This window comes from Symphalangus syndactylus, chromosome 20 (assembly GCF_028878055.3).
Source record: "Symphalangus syndactylus isolate Jambi chromosome 20, NHGRI_mSymSyn1-v2.1_pri, whole genome shotgun sequence".
NCBI classification, from domain to species: domain Eukaryota; kingdom Metazoa; phylum Chordata; class Mammalia; order Primates; family Hylobatidae; genus Symphalangus; species Symphalangus syndactylus.
The window spans coordinates 25934203-25958864 of NC_072442.2; the positions used below are offsets into that span (position 1 = coordinate 25934203).

Here is a 24662-nt window from a genome sequence, read left to right on the forward strand (position 1 = left end):
AATGTACGGTGTTAACCAGACATTCAGTGTTGCACTGCAGCTTGAGTGTCTTGCAGACAGCCTCAATGCTATTTTTAAATTGGCAGAGGCAGCAGGCCATATAGCTAGGTAAGATCCTACAGATGAAAACACAAAATGATAAATTAGTGGTAAAGCAGTTACTTGAGTAGGTAAAGGAGGCAGCCAACGCTACCACAGGGCTGGGCAAAAGGGTGTTACTGAGGCCTGTGGACTGGACAGTTGGGTAGGAACCAGAAGGCCAATGGGAAGGAGGACACAGGTGCCCAACCGAAGGGTGAGCATGGCAGTGAGTATGGCATGCCTAGAATAAAGGCAGTTGGGATTAGAATTGGGTGACACTGATCAATAGTTTAATTCAGAGGCATCTCTTCCCGACTCAAAAGTCTCACTTTGGGCTGAAAGTACACAGGAAGAAGGTAGACTTCTAAGAAGAATCTGAATAAGCCCCCAACTTCTGGAGGCCCTTTCTCAATTCCTGTTGGGGGTGGGAAATATTAGAAATTTCTCTGGGCATTAAAAATAGCTCAGTGTAACCTGGATTGTGGGGTTAAAAAAAAATGGAGATTGCATTGGCTAAATCTGGACAATTTGAGCACTCAAAAGAATAACAACAATAAGCTACAATATAATATATAAAAAATCCATGAGGAATGATATTAAAAAAGAGGGGTAGTTGTTCTTTAATGAAATAATGCCAGCTAATAAATGTAGAAGGAAGGACAGAATTTTAAAAAGTGTCACTTTGGAACCACCAATGTAATAAAAATTCATTCAGACAAAGATTATCACTGATGGACAGTTGGGTGAAAAGACATTTGAGAACAGGATCTTCACTGATCTCAAAGTACCACCCCACAAATTTTGTATTAATTACCAAAGGGAAAAGTTATTTTTTATTTTTTTATGAGACAAGGTCTCACTCTGTCACCTAGGCTGAAGTACAGTGGCAAAATCATAGCTAACTGCAGCCTCGACCCCCTGGGCTCAAGTGACCCTCCAAATTCAGCCCCCCAGGTAGATGGGACTATAGGCTTGCACCACCACCCCAGCTAATTTTATTTTTTTTATATTTGTTATTTTTAGTAGAGACAGGGTTTCACCTTGTTGTTCAGGCTGGTCTAAAACTGGACTCAAGTGATTTGCCCATCTCGGCCTTCCAAAGTGCTGGGATTACAAGTGTGAGCCACCACACCCAGCAAAATAACTACAGTGGAGAGATCTGGAAGATCACCTTAAACAAGTGATCAAACTTAGCATTATGAGCCACCTGGGGTCACGAGGCAGGAAAGATACGTCACCTGTGCAGTATTCTTCCCAAAGATGCTTAACTTGAATCTCATGTGGAAACAGAGAAATCCAGGTTGTGGGACAACTGACAAGACAACTATCTTTGACTCTTAAAAAATGCCAATGTCATGAAAGATCAAAAAAAGTAGAGGCATGTTTCAGATTAAAGGAAATGAAGACATGACATGCAGTGCCTGATCTCTGACTGGATTCTGTAGTATTCTTCCATCTTTCTGGCATGTTTCAATTTTTTTCAAAATATAAATTTGGGCAAAAGGGATAACCAAGATAATTGATTAATTTATTGTTATGGCTTCTTGGGGGCAGTTTTAGAGAATAAAAACAATCTCTGTAACTGGAATAAATTCTCAAGGTTAATCTTAAGCAGTATAGCATGGTCATTAAGAATACAGATTCCACAGCCAGACTAGGCTTAAATCCAAGCTCTGGGAATAATGTAAATTTGGGCAAATTGCTTAATCTCTGTTCCTTGGCCTTGTCATTATAATAGTACCTACCTCGAATGAGTTTTGAGGATTAAATGAATCTATACCTGAAAGATGTCTGGCACACAGTGAGTGATCAATAAATGTTAACTACTATAATTATTACATTACAGAAGTTGTAGGGGGGCCTTTTCTGAGTCCTCTAAAAGGATGACTTTGTTAGGGCCACATTAAGACTGTGGAAACAGAAGAGTATTCAATGGATACATGAAGTCTGTGAGTTAGGGGTACAATGTATAGAGTTTTAGATTAAAACTGCATCCAATAAGTTGGCCTGATACATCTTTCAAACCTATAGAGGAATAATCACAAGTGACTAGTATTCCTTTGGGTCCAATAGAAGCCTCTGATCTTCATATAGATTGAATGTATCCAGAACCATAACCTAGCATTTTACTTATATAGCAACCTTAACTCTGACACAAAGATGTTTCTTTTGTTTTGAGGCTGAGTCTCGCTCTGTTACACAGGCTGAGTGCAGTGGTGCAATCTCGGCTCACTGCAGCCTCTGTCTCCTGGGCTCAAGTGATCCTCCCGCCTCAGCCTCCTGAGTAGCTAGAACTGCAGGTGCGTGCCACCACGCCTGGCTCATTTTTGTATTTTTTGTAGAGATGGGGTTTCACCACGTTGCCCAGGCTGGTCTCAAACTCCAGAGCTCAAGCAACCCCCTCTCCCTGGCCTCCCAAACTGCTGGGATTACAGGCATGAGCCCAGATGTCCCATTGGGACATTTTCACAATGGTCCCAATCATAACATGGCTTAAAAAATTCAGAATCCAATCAAACATCAGACATTGCATTTAGTGTTCATTATTTTTTTTGTTTTTGTAGAAAGACCTTTAATACTTCTGTTTACAAAATTCAGGCATACATTTCAGTTTGTCCTGAACCGTGCCCAAGGCTGTGTGCTCATCCCTGCCAGGGTGTCTGTGCCCTTCATTTACTGCTGACCACGAGGGTGCAGAGCAGAGCCTGGGGTCCAGAGGCTTCGCTGGGCCTCAGTGGGAGGGGAATCTTAATGTGGCCCAGCCCAGAGGACCCTCCATTTCGTCGATTTTGGATTGGGCAACAGAGGAAGCAGATGTCAGGGATGCAGACATGCTGGCCTGGGCTCACTGGAGCCTTTGTTCTTGGCCCTTAGCAGCACGGCTGGGGCTGTGGTTCCGTGCGAGGTGTGCTGGGGGTGTGTGTAGGTGGCTGGTGGTGGCAGCTTGTGCCAGAGTGACACAGGCTTCTGTGGGCCTGGCTGGGGGCAGTTAAAAAGCTGAAAAGGTACTTGGCTTTGTGAGGGTGAGGCTTGGGAGGCAGGGCCCTACAGGAGGCCATGTTCTGTGTCCTGGTTGCGGGGGGCGGTATGGGGGGAAGGTGGGGCAGATCTCAGCTGGCCTCTGTCTCCTGGCTGCAAGCTGACAGCAGGCCAGGGAAAGAGTGAAGCCCTCTGCCCTGGCCTTGGGGAGAAGGAGTGCCTGTGTGAGGCGGGGGTACCGTGGCCCTGGAGTGGGGCTAGGGTTCATCGCCAGCAGCAGGCTTGTGGGGGGATTTAAAACCAGGGTCCTGTCTCTGAGCCACTCCACAGGGACAGTCGATCCAAGCCTGTTAAGGCCGTGGAACTCGAGGGTAGGCTGTGGACTGGGCCCCTGTGAGGTCAGGACGGAGGTGGGGGCTGCCCTGGAGGAACATTGGTGTTTCTGAGAGCACCTTAGTGTTGCCCCGCCTGGGCCAGCTGGGTGAGGAGTTGGAGAGCGGGGCGGAGGCCGGCGCCATGGAGTGCGGAAGGGAGCCATCACCATTGGGGGTCAGCGCTAGTGTAAACAAGCGTCTCCCCCACCCAGGTAAGCCTCCCACCCAAGTGTGGCTCCCTGCTGAGGGAGTACCTCAAGGGCCTGGGCCTGGGTGGCGCCGGCAGGCTTGGACACCGCCCTGGCAGCAGGAGCCCATGGAAGGCAGGAGACCTGGCAGGGGGTGCCACCCAGTGTGGATGGAGAGGCTGGGCGGGGGCACCAGTGAGTCACTGGGCAGAGGCACGAGCACGTCCACGTAGCTGAGCAGGAAGAAGCCCGACTGGTGGTCCAGCAGGCCCTGGTAGCAGTTCTCGTTGATCTGGTTGATCAGCATGAAGACATCGCCCTCACGGAAGCCCAGCTCCCCATCGTTCTCAGGCTGGAAGTCGTACAGCACCTTGCAGCTTGGCTGTTCTAGGGGCGGCACGCTCCTGCTAGGAGTCCGGATGGGCTTGTCAGAAGATCGGAAAGAGGATGAAGCTGCGATCTTGGGGAGTGTGGTGCAGGGGAAGCCCCCGTTGGACTGCTCAGGCTCTCCGAGGTCAAAGAGCTCCCGGGACTCAGGTTTATACTCCCGCATGAGGTGTGAGGAAGCTTCCCGCATCTGTGCTGGAGCTTCTCTGCCAGCTCGTCGAGGATCTGCATGGCCTGCCAGGGGTAGTCGGGCTGCGCCTCCACCAGGGCCGGGAGTTGACTCACCTGCTCAGTGTCGGTCTCCAGGAGGTTGTGCATGCTGGTTTCTGCCACCTCCTTGGAGTCGTCAAACTTCTCCAGCCCCTGGCGCAGCTCCTCATCAGGGATCTTGTCCTGCCGCTTCTTTTAGTCAAAGTCCAGGCGGCGGCCCTCCAGCTTCTGCACGTGGTGCTGGATCCCCTTCAGGTCTTTCTCACACAGGTTCTGGTGGAGGTCAATGAAGTTCTGCTTGACCTCTATGTCCAGGGAGTTCTTCACCTCTGCCAGGTGCTTCATGGACTCGCTGGCATCCAGCAGTGCGTCAGTGAAGTTGGACTCGTTGCCCAGCTCCTTCTGGTGGCGGATCAGGCACTGGCTCAGGAGCCCCTCCAACTGCGGGTAGCCGGGGTTCTTCACCTGGCCCCGGATCTTGCACACCGTGTTGAGCATGGTCAGCTTAGCCTGCGAGGCTGGGTTGGGCTGCAGGTACTTGATGGTCCTTGCCAGCATTTCTGTCAATGCCTTGCCTTGCTGATGACATCTCCATCTCTTTGAAGTCATCGTCCAGCTTGGTCCCCTCAGCCCCTCCGACCTTCTCACTGACCAGCTGGCTCGCCTTGTAGAACTGCTTCTTCAGCCCTACAACCGAAATGCTGCCTCCCGCCGCCGAACCTCCCTCCCGGACCGCGCCAGCGACAGGCTCCCAGGCGTGCGACCCTCTGTGTGCCTCAGGGGCCCCACCACGTGCTTGCCAGCTCTGCACCTGCCCCGGCGCTGCCTCCAGTTCATGATTCTTAAGTCTCCTTCAATCTAGATCTGCTCGCAGGATTGTTTCAAAGTATACTGACAAACACCTTTGAGACTGTAAATGACCTGAGATATACATTCTCCTTATTTGAGGATAGTAATTTTTCAATACGCATGAAAGATCATTACACATGAGCCAAGAAAAATGAGCTGGCCTACGTACTTTGTATATAAATGTGTAAACTCCTCAAGACTTCCAATAATGAACTCCAATGAGGAAATTTGTTCAATGTCTTTATGTCCTTGGTGACAAATGGTTACAGACAATCAGAGCATTTTTCCTACCCACTAATGGTCAAGAAAAAAGCAGACAGATCCTCACTATCTTAGAGAACTAAGTGAGAAAGTTGTTCGATGAAGAGGACTTCATCCAGAGAGGAAGGGATCTAGCTCACAGGGAAGATGCTGCAGGAGGCTGAGGAAAGTGAGGCTAGAGCAGTAAAACAGATCTGACAACCTGGTGAAGATAAGAAAGTGACCTGACGAAAATGAACGGAGCAGAGCGCTAAATGAAGGGCCCTTTCCATGCTAATCTTGCATAATGCCCTCAACCAGCCTTAGCATAACTGAGTTTCTATTTAGCTTGCCATATTGTGGGGGGTGGTGGTGGCACAATTTAAGTTGCAATAAGTTGTGTAACAAACTCACGATAGGGCCCTGCAGAAATATATATATACATATATACACATATATACATAAAATATATATATAAAATATACATACATATATAATATATATAAAATACATATACATATAAAATATATATTCATATATATATAAGATATATATGTATATATAATATATGTATATATATTTTTTAGGCAGGGTCTTGCTCTGTCACCCAAGCCGGAGTGCAGTGGTTGTCATCTTGGCTCACTGCAACCTCTACCTCCTGGGTTCAAGCGATAACCCCGCCTCAGCATCCCTAGTAGCGGGGACTACAGGCATGTGCCATCACACCTGGTGAAGATATATATATATATAGATATAGATATAGATATGGATATAGATATATAGATATATATAGATATCTATATAGATATATAGATATAGATATCTATATAGATATATAGATATAGATATCTATATAGATATCTATATAGATGTCTATACCTATATCTACAAAGAAGGCCAGGCATGATGCCTCATGCCTATAATTCCAGTACTCTGGGAGAATGAGGCAGGAGGATCACTTGAGGCCAGGAGTTCGAAACCAGCCTGGGCAACACAGTGAGACCTCATTTCTCCAAAAAATAAAAATAAAATTGCAAAAAAACAAACAAAAAAATAAACCTCACACCATATATGCAAATTAACCCAAAATGGATCATAGATCTAAATGTAACTATACAATTTCTGGGAGAAAACATAGAGAGTAAATCTTTTCCACTTTGGATTAAACAACAGGTTCTTAAAGATTTCTTAGGTAAGAAACAAAAAAGCACAAGCCATATAAGAAAAAATTGCTAACTTAAAGCTGATCAAAATTAAAAACTTCTGCTCTTCAGAAAACTTTACTTATTTATTTTATTTATTTATTTATTTTTTTGAGACAGAGTCACTCTTTTGCCCAGGCTGGAGTGCAGTGGTGCAATCTTGGCTCACTGCAACTTCCACCTCCCAGGTTCAAGCACTTCTTGTGCCTCAGCCTCCTGAGTAGCTGGGATTACAGGAATGGGCCACCACACGTGGCTAATTTGTGTATTTTTAGTAGAGATTGGGGTTTTGCCACATCTGACAGGATGGTCTCGAACTCCTGCCTTCAAGTGATCCACCTGCCTCGGCCTCCCAAACTGCTGTGATTACAGGTGTGAGTCACTATGCCCAGCCAGAGAACACTTTGAACAGAATAAAAAGACAAACCACAACCTGAGAGAAGATATTTACCAAACACATATCTGTAAGGCCTTGTTTTTTGTTTTTATTTATTATTTCATTTTTGAGATAGTATCTCACTCTGTGACCCAGGCTGGAGTGCAGTGGCGATCACAGCTCACTGCAGCCTCGACCTCCCAGGCTCAAGCAATCGTCCCATCTCAGCTTCCAGAGTAGCTGGGACCACAGGTGAGCACCACCACACCTGCCTAATTTTTATGTTTTTGGTAGAGACAAGGTTTCATCATATTGCCCAGGTGGTCTAAAACTCCTGGCCTCAAGCAATCCTCCTGCCTCAGCCTCCCAATGTGCTGGGATTATAGGCATGAGCCACTGTACCTGGTCCCTGAAAAGACTTGTATCTAGAATCTATAAAGCACTCTTTTTTTTTGTTTGTTTGAGACGGAGTCTCACTGTGTCGCCCAGGCTGGAGTGCAGTGGCGTGATCTCTGCTCTCTGCAAGCTCCACCCCCTGGGTTAACGCCATTCTCCTGCTTCAGCCTCCCGAGTAGCTGGGACTAAAAGTGCCCACCACTACGCCTGGCTAATTTTGTGTGTGTGTGTGTGTCTGTGTGTGTGTGTATTTAGTAGAGACTGGGTTTCACCCTGTTAGCCAGGATGGTCTCGATCTCCCGACCTCGTGATCCACCCGCCTTGGCCTCCCAAAGTGCTGGGATTACAGGTGTGAGCCACCACGCCTGGCCTAAAGCACTCTTAAAACTCAATAATAACGAATCTCCAATGGGATTACAGGAGGAAAAAAAACCCAATAAAAATATTAATATCCAATTAAAATATGGGAGTAGATTTGAACAGTATAGTAAAGAAGATATTTGCACATGAACATTCAACATCACTAGCTATTAAAGAAATGCAAATTAAAACCACAATGAGATTCCACTACACATCTAGCAGTAGAAAGGTGAACATTTCTTTAAAAACTCAAATATAAGAATCTGCTGGGCTGGGCCATGCATGGTGGCTCACGCCTGTAATCCCAGCACTTTGGGAGGCCAAGGCAGGTGGATCAAGTGAGGCCAGGAGTTTGAGACCAGCCTGGCCGACAAGACGAAACCCCATCTCTACTAAAAATATAAAAATTAGCTGGGCATGGTGGTGTGTGGCTATAATCCCAGTTACTCAGGAGGCTGAGGGAGGAGAATCGCTTGAACCTGTAAGGCCGAGGTTGCAGTGAGCTGAGATCTTGCTGCTGCACTCCAGCAACGACTCTGTCTCAAAAAAACATCTGCTGGGCCAGACATGGTGGCTCACGCCCATAACCACAGCACTTTGGGAGGCCATGGGGTGTGGATCAGTTGAGGTCAGGAGTTCAACACCAGCCTGGCCAACATGGTTAAACCCTGTCTCTACTAAAAACATAAAAATTAGCTGGGTGTGGTGGCGGGTGCCTACAGCTACTTGGGAGGCTGAGGCAGGAGAACTGTTTGAACTCAGGAGGTAGAAGTTGCAGTGAGCCAAGATGGCACCACTGCACTCTAGCCTGGGGATACAGTAAGACTGTGTTGCAAAAAAAAAATAAATAAATGCTGAAGATGTAGAACAACTGTGACTCTCATACAATGCTGGTGGAAATGTAAAATGGCACAGCCACTTTAGGAAACAGTTTAGCAGTTTCTTAAAAAGTTAAATATACACTAAGCGTGTGAACAATCCAACTCCTAGGTATTTACGCAAAGAAACAAAAACATAGGTTCACACAAAGACCTGTATATGAGTGTTTTTAGAAGTTTTATTCATAATTGCAAAAAACTGAAGCTACCCAAATGTCCATACATTGATGAATGGATAAACAAATAGATACATCCACACAACTGTAATACTACTCAGCCATAAAAAGGGGTGAAGAGTTGTCCCTCGGTGTCTGCATGGGATTGGCTCCAGTACCCCCCACAGATACCAAAGTCCACAGACGCTGAAGTATTTTATATGGAATGACATAATACTTGATATAATGAATGACATAAGCCTCGGGTATACTTTAAATACCTAATACAGTGTAAATGGTATGTAAATAATTATACTGTGTTTTAAATTTTCTACTGTTTTTATTGTTGTATTTTATATATTTTATTTTTTCCAAATATTCTCCATCCATGGTTAGTTGAATCCATGGATGAGGAACCTGCAGACATGGAGGGCCAGCTGTACTGATAGGGGCAACAACAGAGATGGTAGCATAATCTCAAAAAAATTATGCTGAATGAGGCCGGGCAAGGTGGCTCACACCCAGCACTTTGGGAGGCCAAAGTGGGCGGATCACTTGAGGTCAGGAGTTCGAAACCAGTCTGGCCAGCATGGTGAAACTTCATCTCTCCTAAAAATACAAAAATTTGCTGGGCATGGTGGCACACGCCTGTAATCCCAGCTACTTGGGAGGCTGAGGCAGGAGAATCGCTTGAACTTGGGAGGTGGAGGTTGCAGTGAGCTGAGGTCATGCCTCTGCACTGCAGCCTGAGCGACACTGAGACTCTATCTCAAAAAAAATAAAAAACAATACTAAGTGAAAGAAGTCAAATGCAAGAGGCTACATGCTACATGATTTCATTTATAAGACATTCTGAAAAAGACAAAACTATAGGAACAGAAATCAGATTAGTAGCTAACAGGGGCTGATGGTGGGAGGAAGGGATTGCCTACAAAGGGAAACGAGGGGCCTTTCTGAGGTGACAGAAATGCTTTATATTGGGAATGTGGTGGTGGTTATGTAACTATACATTTGTCAAACTCATCAAACTATACGCTTATAAAGGGTGAATGTTATGTGAAAATTATATGTCAATAAATCTGACTTAAGAAAATAATAAAATAAACCTAAAAAACCAACTAAGTAAAAATAAACCTAAGAAAAAAATAACTTACAGTTTTTGCAGTTCAACAGTCACCGTGAGAATGTTCTTAAGTGTTGTAAGTGTGATGTGCGTTGTTCCCATGTCTCTGAAGAAGAAAGCTGAAACATTCATGATATGAACCCATTACAAAATTCTGTACTTCAAAAGATAATTCAAAGACATGTGATTACTTCAATTTTGGCTTCTCTATAAAACAAGCCACTTCAAGAGTTTATTTGCCGTAAAATTCCAGAGAGATCTTATTAAAGAAATTTAAGTTGATCTACATCATCAAATTAATGAAATTTAAGAGAACTTACACTTTTTTACCATTATCTTACTTCTCATTTCATAGTGCATTCACCCATCTTGATTATTTACTCTTTTCTTCCTTTTTAGAATAATGAACACCTATTCCTCTTTGCTTTCTTGGTTAAATAATATTCCTCCATGTGTCTACATGTTCCAAATCTATACGGGTTCTTCAACACTATTCTCTTCCCCGCTGGCTGTCTTGACCATTATACATCCTTTCTTAATCCTTTTCTTTGCCAATAACTTTTTTCAACAACTCAGTTAAAATTTAAATTATGACTTTTTAGCCTAAATGCAAAATACTTTATCTTTGATGACAAATTTAAAAAGCATAAATCATATCATGACTCATGACAGTACTATAGTACTTACAGATATTTTAATGCCGACAGTTCAAAGAGATATGGATCTTCGACAGCAGTCAGAGGATTGCGATTGAGAATTCTGAAAAATGCAATGAAATTAAAATTACCTGCATTTTCAATGTGTGAAACTGCATAAAAAGTCTATATTCATTTTTTGGTATAGAACTTTTAGGAAAAAAATATAATGTTCTGCTTTAACATAATAAGTCGCCATTAGACTCCGTAAAGCACTATTCCTTTGGGAACTACCTAGGTCTCTAGAAGATAAAGTAGAGGAGAGAAAGCAGGGAAGAAATAAAAAAAAAAAAACAAGAAGTGGATAGCAAAGAAAAAATATGCCACAGAACTTTTCAGGTCAAAAACCCTAGAAATGACTATGCTGGTAGGAAGCCCTGACTCTGTAGGAAACACTATTTCTAGAGTCCTCCATAATTCAAGTTGTTCATCCATAATTCAAGTTGCTTTTTTTTTTTTTTTGGAGATGGAGTCTTGCTCTGTCACCCAGGCTGGACAGCAATGGCTCCATCTTGGCTCACTGCAACCTCCACCTCCTGGGTTCAAGCAATTCTCCTGCCTCAGCCTCCTGAGTAGCTGGGATTACAGGTGCCCACCACCACGCCCAGCTAATTTTTGTATTTTTAGTAGAGACGGGGTTTCATCATGTTGGACAGGCTGGTCTCCAACTCCTAACTTCAGGTGATCCACCCCCCTCAGCCTACCGAAGTGTTAGGATTACAGGCATGAGACACTGCACCTGACTGCTTGCCTTTTATCTTTATAAAGTTTTTTAAATTTATGGTTTAATTTGCCCAGTTAAGAAAAAAAATAGGACCAATTCTTTTGCGTTATAGCCAAAGAAAAAGGGATAAATCTAAGAGGAGGAACTGGTCAAAACCATACTCCCATCACATACTCCCACTTGTCTCCTTGTATGACATCACAGCCTTTGTTACACTGCATGTAACCACCTGTCTACTTGTCAGTCCCCTGGGCTATCAGCTCCTTGAGGGCAGAGACCACACCGTATTGTCATTGTCATCCCTGTGCCTGGCATGATGTCTGAAATTTACTAGGGATTTAATAAATGTTTACTGAATAAACAAATGACATTTTGTTTATCTGTCAATAAAATGAATAAATTCATTTTGATGTGAATTTTTATTCCAAAATGCTGGAATCTATTTTCTTTTTAATTCTTTAAAGTGAACAAGAAAAAGAAAAGAAACAGGAAGAAATAAAAGAAAATCACCCTTTAGGTTAATCCAAGAATCATCACTGTACTTTTGCAGAAATTATAAAAATAATAATTATTACAGTGAGTATCTATTAGGCTGCTACGTATTTGTGATCAGCATTTCACATTTCATCCTCACAATAACCTTATGTGGTAGATATTATTATTGCCCTATTTTATAAATGAGGAAACTGAGGCACAGAGAAGTTACATACCTTGTCCTAGGTCACCAAGCTATTAAGAAGCAAAGCTGTAATCTGAACTCATGTGTTTAATCTGTATGAAGAAAAAAGGTTTACTTTAACCTTATGGTTTTACAATTCTTTCTTTTCTTTCTTTCTCTTTCTTTCTTCATTTCCCTCCCTCCCTCCTTCTTTCCCTTCCCTCCTTTCTCTCCCTCCCCTCCCTCCCTCCCTCCCTCCCTTCCTTCCTTCCTTCTTTTGAGTTCAAGTTTCCATTTATTGGCTGGGCCTGGTGGCTTAGGCCTATAATCCCAGCACTTTGGGAAGCCAGGTGGGTGGATCATCTGAGGTCAGGAGTTCTAGACCAGCCTGACCAATATAGTAAAACCCCATCTCTGTCAGAGCCTTGCTCTGTCACCCAGGCTTAAGTGGAATGGCATGACCTTGGCTCACTGCAACCTCCACCTCCTGTGTTCAAGTGATTCTCCTGCCTCAGCCTCCTGAGTAGCTAGGATTACATGTGCCCGCCACCACACGCAGCTAATTTTTGTATTTTTAGTAGAGACGGGGTTTCACCATGTTGGTCAGGCTGGTCTTGAACTCCTGACTTCAGGTGATCCACCCACCTCAGCCTTCAGAAGTGCTGGAATTACAGGCATGAGCCACTGCTCCCGGCCGCCAGATTCTTATGTGGGACTCCCATTGTTATAAAGTGCTTAGTAAAGGTGGTGAGTTTAAGACATTTGTATTGATGCTACCTAAACCTCTTGGTGGAGGGACATAATGAGCCCGTTCTCTGGTGTGAGGGCAAAAGAAAAGCAGACCCTCAGTGTCTCTTCCCTAAGTTAAGCATCAGCAAATTAATGAAGACAGAGAGGAGCATCTGCAGAAACTGCTGCTCTAATCCAGACACATCCTGAACACCTCCCTCTACCTCAAAATGAACTGTGTGAAACTAGATTTCTGAACCACAAGAAAGGTGGAAAGTATTTTCTAAAGTCAGATGTAGAGGAGAATCTTTACCTTGAGTCTAAAGTCCCCTTCAGGCCATTGAATATACCCACTCTGATTTGCTGGGTATGTTATACAGAGAAATCATAGAATTTTTGCACTTACGGTAGAAGAGTAGTCAGGAAAGTATATGGAATTAAAATAGAGTGACGTATTTTCTTTACAAAATTTTTTTTGCACAATAGCTTAACATAAACACCATTTTGGCCAGGCATGGTGGCTCACACCTATAACCCCAGCACTTTGGGAGGCTAAGGTGGGCAGATCACCTGAGGTCACAGGAGTTTGAGACCAGCCTGGAGGGGAGGTTGGAGTGCAGTGGCACAATCTCGGCTCACTGCAACTTCCACCTCCCGACTTCAAGCCATTCTCGACCCTCAGCCTCCCGATAGCTGGGATCACAGGCACCTGCCACCACGACCTGCTAATTTTTGTATCTTTAGTAGAGACGGGGTTTCGCCATGTTGGCCAGGCTGGTCTCAAACTCTTGACCTCAAGTGATCCTCCCACCCCGGCCTCCCAAGGTGCTGGGATTATAGGCATGAGCCACTATGCCCAGCCCTACACTTTGGATTTAACTTTGATTCCTGTTCATATGTAGAGTTTCAAACTGCTTAAATGTCTGCAACATTTAGCTGCAAGGAAGAAAGCTTAACACAAAGTCCTCCAGGGAGCAAAAAACTGCAACCCTACGCCCAGCTAATTTTTGTGTATTTTTAGTAGGGATGGGGATTCACTATGTTAGCGAAGCTGGTGTTGAACTCCTGACCTCAGGTGATCCGCCCTAAAGTTCTGGGATTACAGGCCTGAGCCACCACGCCCAGCAACAAGGCTAATTTGAGGGTCACTTGTTTGATGCCTTTTCTTGCCCATGCCATAGGTCAGAACTAGGACAAGCAGAGCAGGTCATATATAAGCTGTGTAAGTCTCTTGCCCTCTTTGTACCTTAGTTTCCCCATTTGAGAAAAACGAATGGATCTTAAGATACTCTTTTCAGAGTTCACAATGGGCTTATACCCAGCTAACCAATAATTGTATCAGTTTTTATACAAAATAGTTGTTTACACGTGTTCATCTTCTATTTCACTTACAAGTTGTGTAAAAACTGCATTCCGTGCCAGGCCTGAAATGTTCCAAGGCTCAGTTCCATAACTAAATTGCAGCCCGGATTTCTACAAAAAAAGACATAAGCCAAAGGAAAAAAAAGTTATTTCAGAACATTTATCATTTGCTGTGAGTCTAATTTATATAGGATTGAACATAAACTCAATCCTTTCTCTGTGCACTAAGGAAACCTCATTGTGGAAGATACTGGCTTATGATTTATACTTTAACACTGCACATGTGGTGCATTAGCTATAAAACAGTGAACGCTCAGTAAGTACCTGTGTTAAGTGATCTTTATTTCTCTAGAACAGGATTTCACAACTTCAGTACCATCGACATTTTGGACTATATAACTCTTTGCCGTGGCGGTTTGTCTTATACTTTGCAGGATGTTTAGCAGCATCTCTGGCCTCTGCCCACCAGATGCCAGGAGCACAACCACAGTTTTGTCAACCAAAACTGTCTCTGGACATTACCAAATGGCACCTGAGTACAAAATCACACCAGTTGAGAACCACTGCTCTCTGATGATTCACTATGATCTGTGTAATAATTCTCACACTACTCTTTGCTAGAGACAAAAAGGACTTGCTATATAATTTTAGTACATTTCTACTGGTCAAATTTTAATCATATTTCAAAATGAATAGCAAAGAGGTTTATAATTAAGTTTTATAAAAATTCCAAATGTAATAAAGTTATATTTGTAACTTACATAAACTGCAAAAATGGTAGTGGTTCAAATGTATGTCTTTCAATAGACTGTATTTTATTGCAGGATAAATCTCTAGGAAAAATAAAAGGAAAATATTGCCTTGATAAATTATCAGTGTTGACTAGTATGAATAACAGCAAGAGTTCAGAATAATATTGAATACGCATTTTTCATCTCGACTCTAAACGTTTGGACCTGTATTTGAACTTTCCAGAGCCCCTAACTCTGCCCGTACCTCTCCTAGACTCTCATCTTCATACTTTTAATAAATAAAATATACAACTTAATAGACTTTGGGATTAATTTTTCCTAAGAGCAGTAGACTTGACTAGATGCCCTTTTGTAGTCTCATCAAATCCTAGATTATGAGCTCAAAGTTTTTATATACAGTTTCTAATATTAAAATGAATAGCCTCACATTGAATAGCCTCACATTTATACACCTTCCTAGTTTAGGTTTGTTTTCCTAAGCCAGTTCAGTATCAGAAGAAATAAAAGACATCCTTTCACAGCATTTGAAAGGAAGTTACCCCTTTACTGAATACATAACTTGGAACTAATATTCAAATCATATTAATACAATTAATTTCTATCATATTAATAGAAATTCCTTTTTGGTTTTATATTGCTTTAATATTTCATGAAAGCAATTTCTTCAGTTATACAGTGATGGGGCTTTTCCCTTCCTCTTTACCTGGATGGTGTAACGTTGTCTGGCTGATGTCTCCATCTCTAGTCTCTCCCTTCCTAAACTATCCTGCACACAGTCATCACATAAACTCTCCAGAAGTGGCTTGCAAAGACCAGCACCTCCTGGGAAATTATTGAGGATGCAAATTCTTGGTCACACTCTAGACCAACTGAATCAATAACTATGAGGGTGGAGTCCAGAACTGAGTTCTAACGTGCCCCCTCAATGATTGTGATGCAGATCCATCTTACAGCACTGCAGTGATAACACAGTACCCCATGATGGCTCCTCACTTGGCATTCAAAGCCCTAGAAGATCTGGCTCCAATTTCCTACTCTCCCTCCTTGTAATCTACAGGTACTCATGGCATTCCTCGAATACTTTCCTGTGTTTTGCCCTTCTCCAAGTTTAGAATATTGTCCCCAAGATGTCTGTCCGAAGCTACACAATGGCCCTTCAAAGTCCTATTCAAATGGGATTGTTCTAGTAACATCTTCCTGGGTCCAAATTGAAGTCATTTTCCCCTCTTCTATGCTTCAGAAACAAGTTTATCCCTCCTAGTGCCCACATCCATTTCTTCTTCTTAATGTAGTTATTTTTCATCCCATTTTTTCTGAGCATAAACTCCTTGAAAGCATGGACTAGGTCTTGCTCATCTGCATTGCCCATCATGTTTAAAACTGACACATGGAAATAAAGTAAATTCAAATATTTGTAAAACAAATGAATAGCTGGCCGGGCGCGGTGGCTCATCCCTGTAATCCCAGCACTTTGGGAGGCTGAGACGGGCGGATCACAAGGTCAGGATATCGAGACCATCCTGGCTAACAAGGTGAAACCCCGTCTCTACTAAAAATACAAAAAATTAGGTGGGTGTGGCGGCGTGTGCCTGTAGTCCCAGGTACTCGGAGAGGCTGAGGCAGGAGAATGGCGTGAGCCCAGGAGGCGGAGCTTGCGGTGAGCCGAGATCGCGCCACAGCACTCCAGCCTGGGCGACAGAGCGAGACTCTGTCTCAAAAAAAAAAATGAATGAACGAATGAATGAATGAAGGAATAGCTGGAGGAGTGAGTAGAAGGAAAATGACTATTTTAAAGCAAATGTAGTTTTCTTACTTCATGGCCTCTGTAGCACTTTGGCATCCACTTGAGGGTCTTTACACCCACTTTCCTTAAGCCTTTCACATTTGAAAGAATCTGTTTGCAAAAGAGCATCACTAGGCCGGGCGTGGTGGCTCACGCCTGTAATCCCATCACTTTGGGAGGCCGAGGCGGGTGGATCACGAGGTCAGGAGATCAAGACCATCTTGGCTAACACGGTGAAACCCCGTCTCTACTAAAAAAATACAAAAAATTAGCCAGGCGTGGTGGCAGGCACCTGTAGTCCCAGCTACGTGGGAGGCTGAGGCAGGAGAATGGCGTCAACCCGGGAGGCGGAGCTTGCAGTGAGCAGAGATCATGCCACTGCAGTCCAGCCTGGGCAAAAGAGCGAGATTCCGTCTCAAAAAAACAAACAAAAAAAAAAGAGCATCACTAATAAGCTTAATAAGGGTTAATGACATACACACCTCTATGGACAAAAGATAAGAATCAAGCTTTCATAGCAATTGAACACAGTATCTTCTTGTCTCTAAACAGACAGAAATACTATGCAGGTATCCCTTTCTTGGTAACAGGGCTGGGGAGATAGTTATTGTGTAATTAGTGAAGAGTTAGGGGCATTTCTGATATGCTTCTTAGTGTAAACATTTCTAGCTCTACCACTTAACCATCATTTTAAACATCTGTTTTAATATAACAATTCTTGAAATGAAATCCTTAATACTAGTCTATTCTCTTGGTAGCTTAATATTCTTGATAATATTATTCCTATAATTCAGCTGATTTCAAATATTTAAATGTTAATTTAATTCCGATTAAATTACCAAAAAATTCTGGATTAATGATGCTCAAATGAATGTAGGTGGTCCATATTTTCTTCTCCTTTAGGCAACAATCTGAAGTTAACTTTAATTCCTTTCATCCTACTAAACCAACTTTTTCAAATCTTTTTTTGTGAAGGTCAGACAGTAAATATTTTAAGGCTTTGTGGGCCATGTATGATCTCTCTCGCATATTTCTCTTTTTTCTTTCACGGTCCTTTAAAAATGCAAAAACCATTCTTAACTTAATAGGCTATTACAAAATAGACCTTAGGTTAGATTTGATCTATTGGCTGTAGATTGAATAGAAGAAGATGGTAAGTAAATCCTTATGAAACAAGGTTCATATGGGTGTCAGTCACTGCTCAGATCTTCTTACCATGTGAAATTTTTTCTGTCTGTATTTTGTCTATATAATTTAAAAACTGAAAATACATAGGACATAGCTAATGCTAGAGATGGGCTGAGACCCTATACAAACTTACAGAATTGCAGAATTTTATGGCTGAAAGAAATCTTAGAGATTATCTAATTTGAACCCCTTATTCATTTTAAAGATAATATGACTAAAAACTCAAAAATATGATTAACTAATTTACAAATACTGGAGGGATAGCAGGCCTTCAAATGAATCCTTATGTAATTCCGTCAAATAATTTTCACTGAGAATTCTGGAAAATGAAAAAGTTATTTTTAGATTAAAATGCAAACTACAACTATTTGCTACAAGGACTATCTCCTGCATGTGGAGGAAAGCTGGGTCACGGTCATTTCAAGATGGTGGTATCTGCTCTGCTTTCATTCAAACCTTTTATTCCATTCTCCTTTCTGTGTCCATCTCTCTCCACCACCACCAGCACACACACAGGCAAGCACACACACACACATGCAATCACACACACACATGCAAGCACAAACACACATGCAAGCACACACACACATGCAAGCACGCACAGGCAAACACACACACATGCAAGCACACACACACAGGCAAGCACACACACACAGGCAAGCACACACATGCAAGCACACACACAGGCAAGCACACACACACATGCAAGCACGCACAGGCACACACAGACATGCAAGCACACACACACAGGCAAGCACACACACATGCAAGCACACACACAGGCAAGCACACACACACACATGCAAGCACACACACAGGCAAGCACACACACACGTGCAAGCACACACACACAGGCAAGCACACACACACACATGCAAGCACACACACACAGGCAAGCACACACACACACATGCAAGCACACAGACATAAGCACACCGCTCCACTCTTCCCACCAAATTGTATCTTTAATGACTCCTCTCTAGATCATAATATACCTTTCAGAATCCAACTCTGGGTGGCACCAAGATCAGCAGAACCTCCATTTCCTTCTCTCTCTTCCCAAACCTTATTATGAAAGCCCCACATGGGACCATGTCAGGGCTGCAAGTGAAGCCATTCAACATTTTTCCCCCATCAAAAAACTTTGAGAACTACAATGTGCATAAAGTGCACATAACATAAAAATTGTTTATATTTAATTTAATTTTCTGAGACAAGGTCTCATTCTGTGACCCACACTGGTCTCAAACTCCTGGCTCAAGTGATCCTCCTGCCTCCGCCTCCCAAAGTGTTGGGATTGCAGACATGAGCCACCTCACCTGGCCAAATATTCAGTTTAATAATTATAAAGCGGATACCCATGTAAACATTGTTACAAAAGGTTATTGCTAGCATCCCAGAAGCCCCAGTGTGCCCCTTTCCAATCATATTCCTCTCTCTAACCCTAATAGGTAACCACTACCCTGACTTTTGTAATAATTTTCTTGCTTTTAAAATGTAGTCCTGGCCTGGCGTGGTGGCTCACGCCTGTAATCCCAGCACTCTGGAAAGTCAAGGCACGTGAATCACCTGAGGTCATGAGTTCGAGACCAGCCTGTCCAACATGGCGAAACTCTGTCTCTACTAAAAATATAAAAATTAGCTGGGCGTGGTGGTGGGCACCTGTAATTCCATCTACCCGGGAGGCTGAGGCAGGAGAATCCCTTGAACCCAGGAGGTGGAACTTGCAGTGAGCCAAGATCACACCATTAAACTCCAGCCTGGGCAACAAGAACAAAATTCCGTCTCAAAAAATAAATAAAGCAATTCTCCTGCCTCAGCTTCCCAAGTAGATGGGATTATAGGCACCCGCCACCACACCTGGATAATTTTTGTATTTTCAGTAGAGATGGGGTTTTGCCATATTGGCCAGGCTGGTCTCAAACTCCTGACCTCAGGTGATCTGCCTGCCTCGACCTCCCGAGGTGCTGGGGTTACAGGCGTGAGCCACTGCACCTAGCATGTGTTTTATTTTTAATTTAGAACTCATGTATGTCTTATCTATATAAGTCAAACTAATGATGTGACACAAACTGTTGTGAAAAATGTTACTTCGAATGTAAGCATTTTTTCCAAAATCATTTATGTGTCTAAACTAATTCCTTCTATAAATCAGTAAGAAAATGATAATTCAACAGGAAAATGAACGAAAGACAGAAAGCTCGGAGAAGAAACACAAATGTTCAATAAACGTATAAAGATATTTAAATTCATGAGTAATCAGAAAAATTCAAATCTGGATGGAATCCCTTTTATTCATCCATAACTTCAGCAAAAAGTTGGTGAATATCCAGCAGTGAAAAGGTGTGGGGAAATGAATGCTGTCATATTCTGCTGACAATAGAGTCAGTTGGCACAACATTTTTGAGGACAATTAAAATTTTATATCTACATAGTCTTCACCCCAACTCTCCCATTTCTAGATATCTATGCTACAGGAATACTTGCCCACTAAGCATAATCTAAACATTCGTCAATGGGGAAATTATTAAATAAACTATGATGCATCCATACCATGGATTATGCAGGAGTTTAAATGAATGGGGTGACCCTCTCAGTCCTAGGAAGGAAAGAAATTACGAAGTGAAAGAATATCATATAAGTGATACAATGAAGTGAAAGAATCAAGTTGCAAGATGTTACCATTTATGTAAGGAAAAAAGATTTTAAAAACCACAGAGCAAATCTATTTTGCTTTATGTAAATATGTATGTAGGCAAATGGGGAAAAGTCTGGAAGCATGTATACTAAAGGCAGAGTAGCATTACCTCAGGGATGAGGGAGTAGGGCACAAGGAAGGTTTTTGTTATACCTGTTATTGCATTTTTATACATTAAAAATAGAATCATGGGCTGGAGATGGTGGCTCACACCTGTAATATGAGCACTTTAGGAGGCCAAGGTGGGAGGATCACTTGAGCCCAGGAGCTCAAGACCAGCCAAAGCAGCATAGGAAGACCCTGTCTCTACAAAAAATACAAAATTAGGTGGGCGTGGTGGCATGTACCTGTGGTCCCAGCTACTTGGGAGGCTGAGGTGGGAGGATCACTTGCGCCTGGGAGGTGAAGGCTGCAGTGAGATGTGATTGTGCCACTGCACTCCAGCCCAGGGGACAAAGTAAGACCCTGCCTCTGAAAAAAAAAAACAAAGAGGAAAAAAAAAGAATATAACCATGTATTATTTGTATGATAAAAAATAAATTTAAATTGCCTCTTAGAGAGAGCCTAACAAATTTAATTTTAAAATAATCGGCCGGGCGCGGTGGCTCACGCTTGTAATCCCAGCACTTTGGGAGGCCGAGGCGGGCGGATCACGAGGTCAGGAGATCAAGACCACAGTGAAACCCCGTCTCTACTAAAAAAAAAATACAAAAAATTAGCCGGGCGTGGTGGCGGGCGCCTGTAGTCCCAGCTACTCGGAGAGGCTGAGGCAGGAGAATGGCGTGAACCCGGGAGGCGGAGCTTGCAGTGAGCCGAGATTGCGCCACTGCACTCCAGCCCGGGCGATAGAGCGAGACTCCGTCTCAAAAAAAAATAATAATAATAATCATAGGTTTGCAATCCACAGAGGTTGATTTGGAGTATGGAGGGGAAATGTCTTTTCTCAGAGGTATGGACCTCAAAATTCTGGACCAAGAAGGATCTTACAATGCAGTTAGTTTTTTGTCATATTTGGAGAGAATATACTCACAGTTTCTCGGTCCAACTGTATGCTTTCCATACATTTCTATCAACGTATGAAATATAGCTTCCTTGGAAATTTCTGTGAAGAAAGGCAGTTTATATCCTTGAATAGGCAGGAAAAGAATGAACAGGATAAATAAAAGAATCATGGCAACCTTGTCGGGGATATTCAGAAACAGAAAATAACACCTGCCTTCTCATTACCAGAGCTATCAGCTTCCCAGTTTGCACAATTCATCAAAAAATAATGCGGGGCCACTAGCACAAATGATGAGGCATCTCTCGGAAGCTTAACTTTCTATCCATCCCATCTCTTGGACAGACGATGCCAGTTAATTACTTTGAATGTAAGTATTTTATCCAAAAGCACTTATGTGTCTAAACAAACTTCTTCAAATCAACACAAAAATAGTAAATAATTCAACAGAAAAATGGGCATAAGCTTATCATTATCGATAAATAAGTAGAAAGAAACCCTATGTCAGGTAACACCAAAGCTTTGCCCTCTGTTGAAACATCCTAGGCTTTTTCTTTCTCTTATTACAACTGATCTGATTTAACCCCTTCACACTTTACTCCTACATTTGGCTAGACCTTTCTATTTTGTCTCCCTGAAATAAGCTTTTCCTTCTGGGCACTCTACATATGGATTCTAAAATAATCCTTTGCATGTCTCCACTTGAACATAAAGCAAAAAAACAAAATAAAATAAAATAATCTTCCTGTTTTAATCATTTAATCTCTCTTGCTTGGAAACTTTCAATGGCTTTCCATACCTCATTGAATACCCAAGTAAAGTTTTAGCTTATCCATGTAGCTTTCCCTGATCTCCACACCTCAAGGACCACAGATTCTGGTAAATTCTAGCACCGATGGCATGCATTATCTTTTAGTAATTAATTATATATACCTCCCTTTTATGCCTATTCTCTTTCTTCCCTCCTATCATTTTCATGTTCTGCAGACAGTAGCATACTTTGTCCTGGGTTTGACACAAAATGAGTGCTACATATAAAAAGCCAGGAACAAAGATGAGTTCTGGACATAACTAAAGGACTGAGTAATCATGTTAACAGCCAGCACTCCTACATATGCTAGGCACTGATGAAGTGTTTCATATATTCCCTCACCTAAATTTCACAACAATCCTATGAAATGGTAACTAGCATAATCCCCAGTTTAAAGGGGAGGAAATTGAGTCACAGAGCAGAATAACTTGCTCTGGATCACCAAGCTAATAAGCAGACCTGGGTTCAAACCCAGGCAGCCTGGCTCCAGAATCAACTCTTAACCACTTAGAGCATCATCACTGAGATCGGGAGAGTGACAGGCTGCTGTAAAGAGGGTGAAGCGAAAATAGGAGCAGAGCAGCGGTTAAGCAATGATGTGATATGGCTAAATAAAAATGGATAAGAAAATGAGTAAAAGACTGGAGTAAAAGTAAAAGACTGGAGAATGGGTCTAACATTAAAGGAGAATGAGGAGAAGGGAGAGTTGACAAGCAAAGGTGAAAGCAGAAAGTCAGTCGTCAGTACGGCTTGGGGAGATAAAGAAGGCCCAGGAAGGCCTCCAGGAAAAGGCTGCCATGTCAGGCAAGACACAGAGGACGATTGAGGAAAGGTGATTCTTACAAGATGGTGAAGGTGCCATTGTACGTGTTGGGCTCTGGCACAGGCACTTGGTGGGGCCTCTGCTTTGGGCTGAGATCAACACATGGTATAGTCTCATCTCCGCAGGTACAGAGCTCACATATGTTGGTGCTTGTGGAGGCCTTCTGTTCCTCTAGTGCAGTTTCAGACTGCACCAATGAATCCTGCGAAGATTCTAACATTGTAGGTGGACCTGTGACCTCGGTCAGGCTTCGATGCAGAGTCTGAACCTGGTCTGGATGAGGAGCTGTAGTCTTCTCCAGGACTGTGGAATGTGCAATCTCTGGAGTGGGTTCTGGAGTTATGGCAAGCCCCGGGTCTGGAGGCTGAGCTGAGGTTTCCTCCGTGGTTGGAGACGGTTTAACCTCTGCAGTAGGCTCTGTAGTTATGCTAAGCTCCAGGTCCAGAGGTTGAACTGTGGCTTCAGTCAGGTGTGAATGCTGAGTCTGACCCTTGTCTGAAGGTGGAAGTGTCACCTCAGGGTGTTCTGGAGGAGGAGCTGTAGTCATCAGGGCTGTAGAAGGTTCAACCTCTGTTGTGGATTCTGGAGTGATGGTAATCCCTAGATCCAAAGGTTGAACTGTGGCTTCAGTCAGGTGTGAATGCTGAGTCTGAACCTGGTCTGGATGTGGAAGTGTCACCTTAAGATGATTTGGAGGAACTATAGTCCTCTTCAGGGGTGTAGAATGTTCAACCTCCGTAGTGGGTTCTGGAGTGATGGTAAGTCCCAGGTCCAAAGGTTGAACAGTGACACTGGGCAATGTTGAGTGCTGAGCTGGATCCTGGCCTGGTGTTGGGACTGTGACCTCATAATGAGCTGGAGGCTGAGCTGCTACTTCCTTAGGTGGCTCTGGAAGCTGAACTGGGACCATTTGCTGCCTTGAAGGTTCTACCTCCTTAGGGGACTCTGGAGCCTGAACTGTGGCCTCCTGCTGGGTCAGAGAAGGTTCTGCCTCCATAGAGAGCTCTGGAATCTCAGCTGGAACCTCCTGCTGAGTTACAGATGGTTCTACCTCCTGAGGGAACTCTGGAGGCAAAGATGGGGCCATCTGCTGGGTCAGAGAGGGTTCTATCACCATAGCGGGGTCTGAAGACTGAGCAGGGACCGCCTGCTGGACTGGAGAGGATTCTACCTCTTTAGGTGGCTTTAAAAGCCGAGTTGGGGCCTGCTGTAGGACTGGAGGTGGTTCGAACTTCTCAGGTGGCTCTGATAGCTGAGCTAGTATCTCCCACTGTGGTGGAGGACTGACCTCTTCAGTGGACTTCCGAAGATGACCCGAGGCTTCCTGCTGGGTTGCAGATGGTTCAACTTCCTTAGGGGGCTCTGGTGGCTCCGCTGGAAACCTTGCTGGACTGGAGAAGGTTCTGCCTCCTTAGGGGGATCTGGAGTCTGAGCTGTGGCCTCTTGGTGGACTGGAGATTCAATCTTTTCAGGAGAATGCAGAGGCAGGGAAGGGAGATCAGGCTGGGCTGGAGAAAAGTCAGCCTTTTCAGTGGGAATAGGAGGGTTGTCCTGCTGGACTGGAGAAGGTTCTACCCCCATAGTGACTGCTGTAGGTTTGGTAAGCTCCCTATCTAGATGTAGATATGACACATCTAGAGG

General features: G+C 43.3%; 1 protein-coding gene and 1 pseudogene across 2 annotated transcripts in view; one reads left to right on the forward strand and one right to left on the reverse strand.

Moving 5' to 3' along the window:
• Positions 1 to 24662, forward strand: part of C20H17orf78 (chromosome 20 C17orf78 homolog) — a 172837-nt gene that overhangs the window by 55447 nt on the left and 92728 nt on the right. The gene's annotated exons all lie outside the window — the stretch shown is intronic.
• On the reverse strand, positions 871 to 24602 carry LOC129470510 (endophilin-A2-like; annotated as a pseudogene).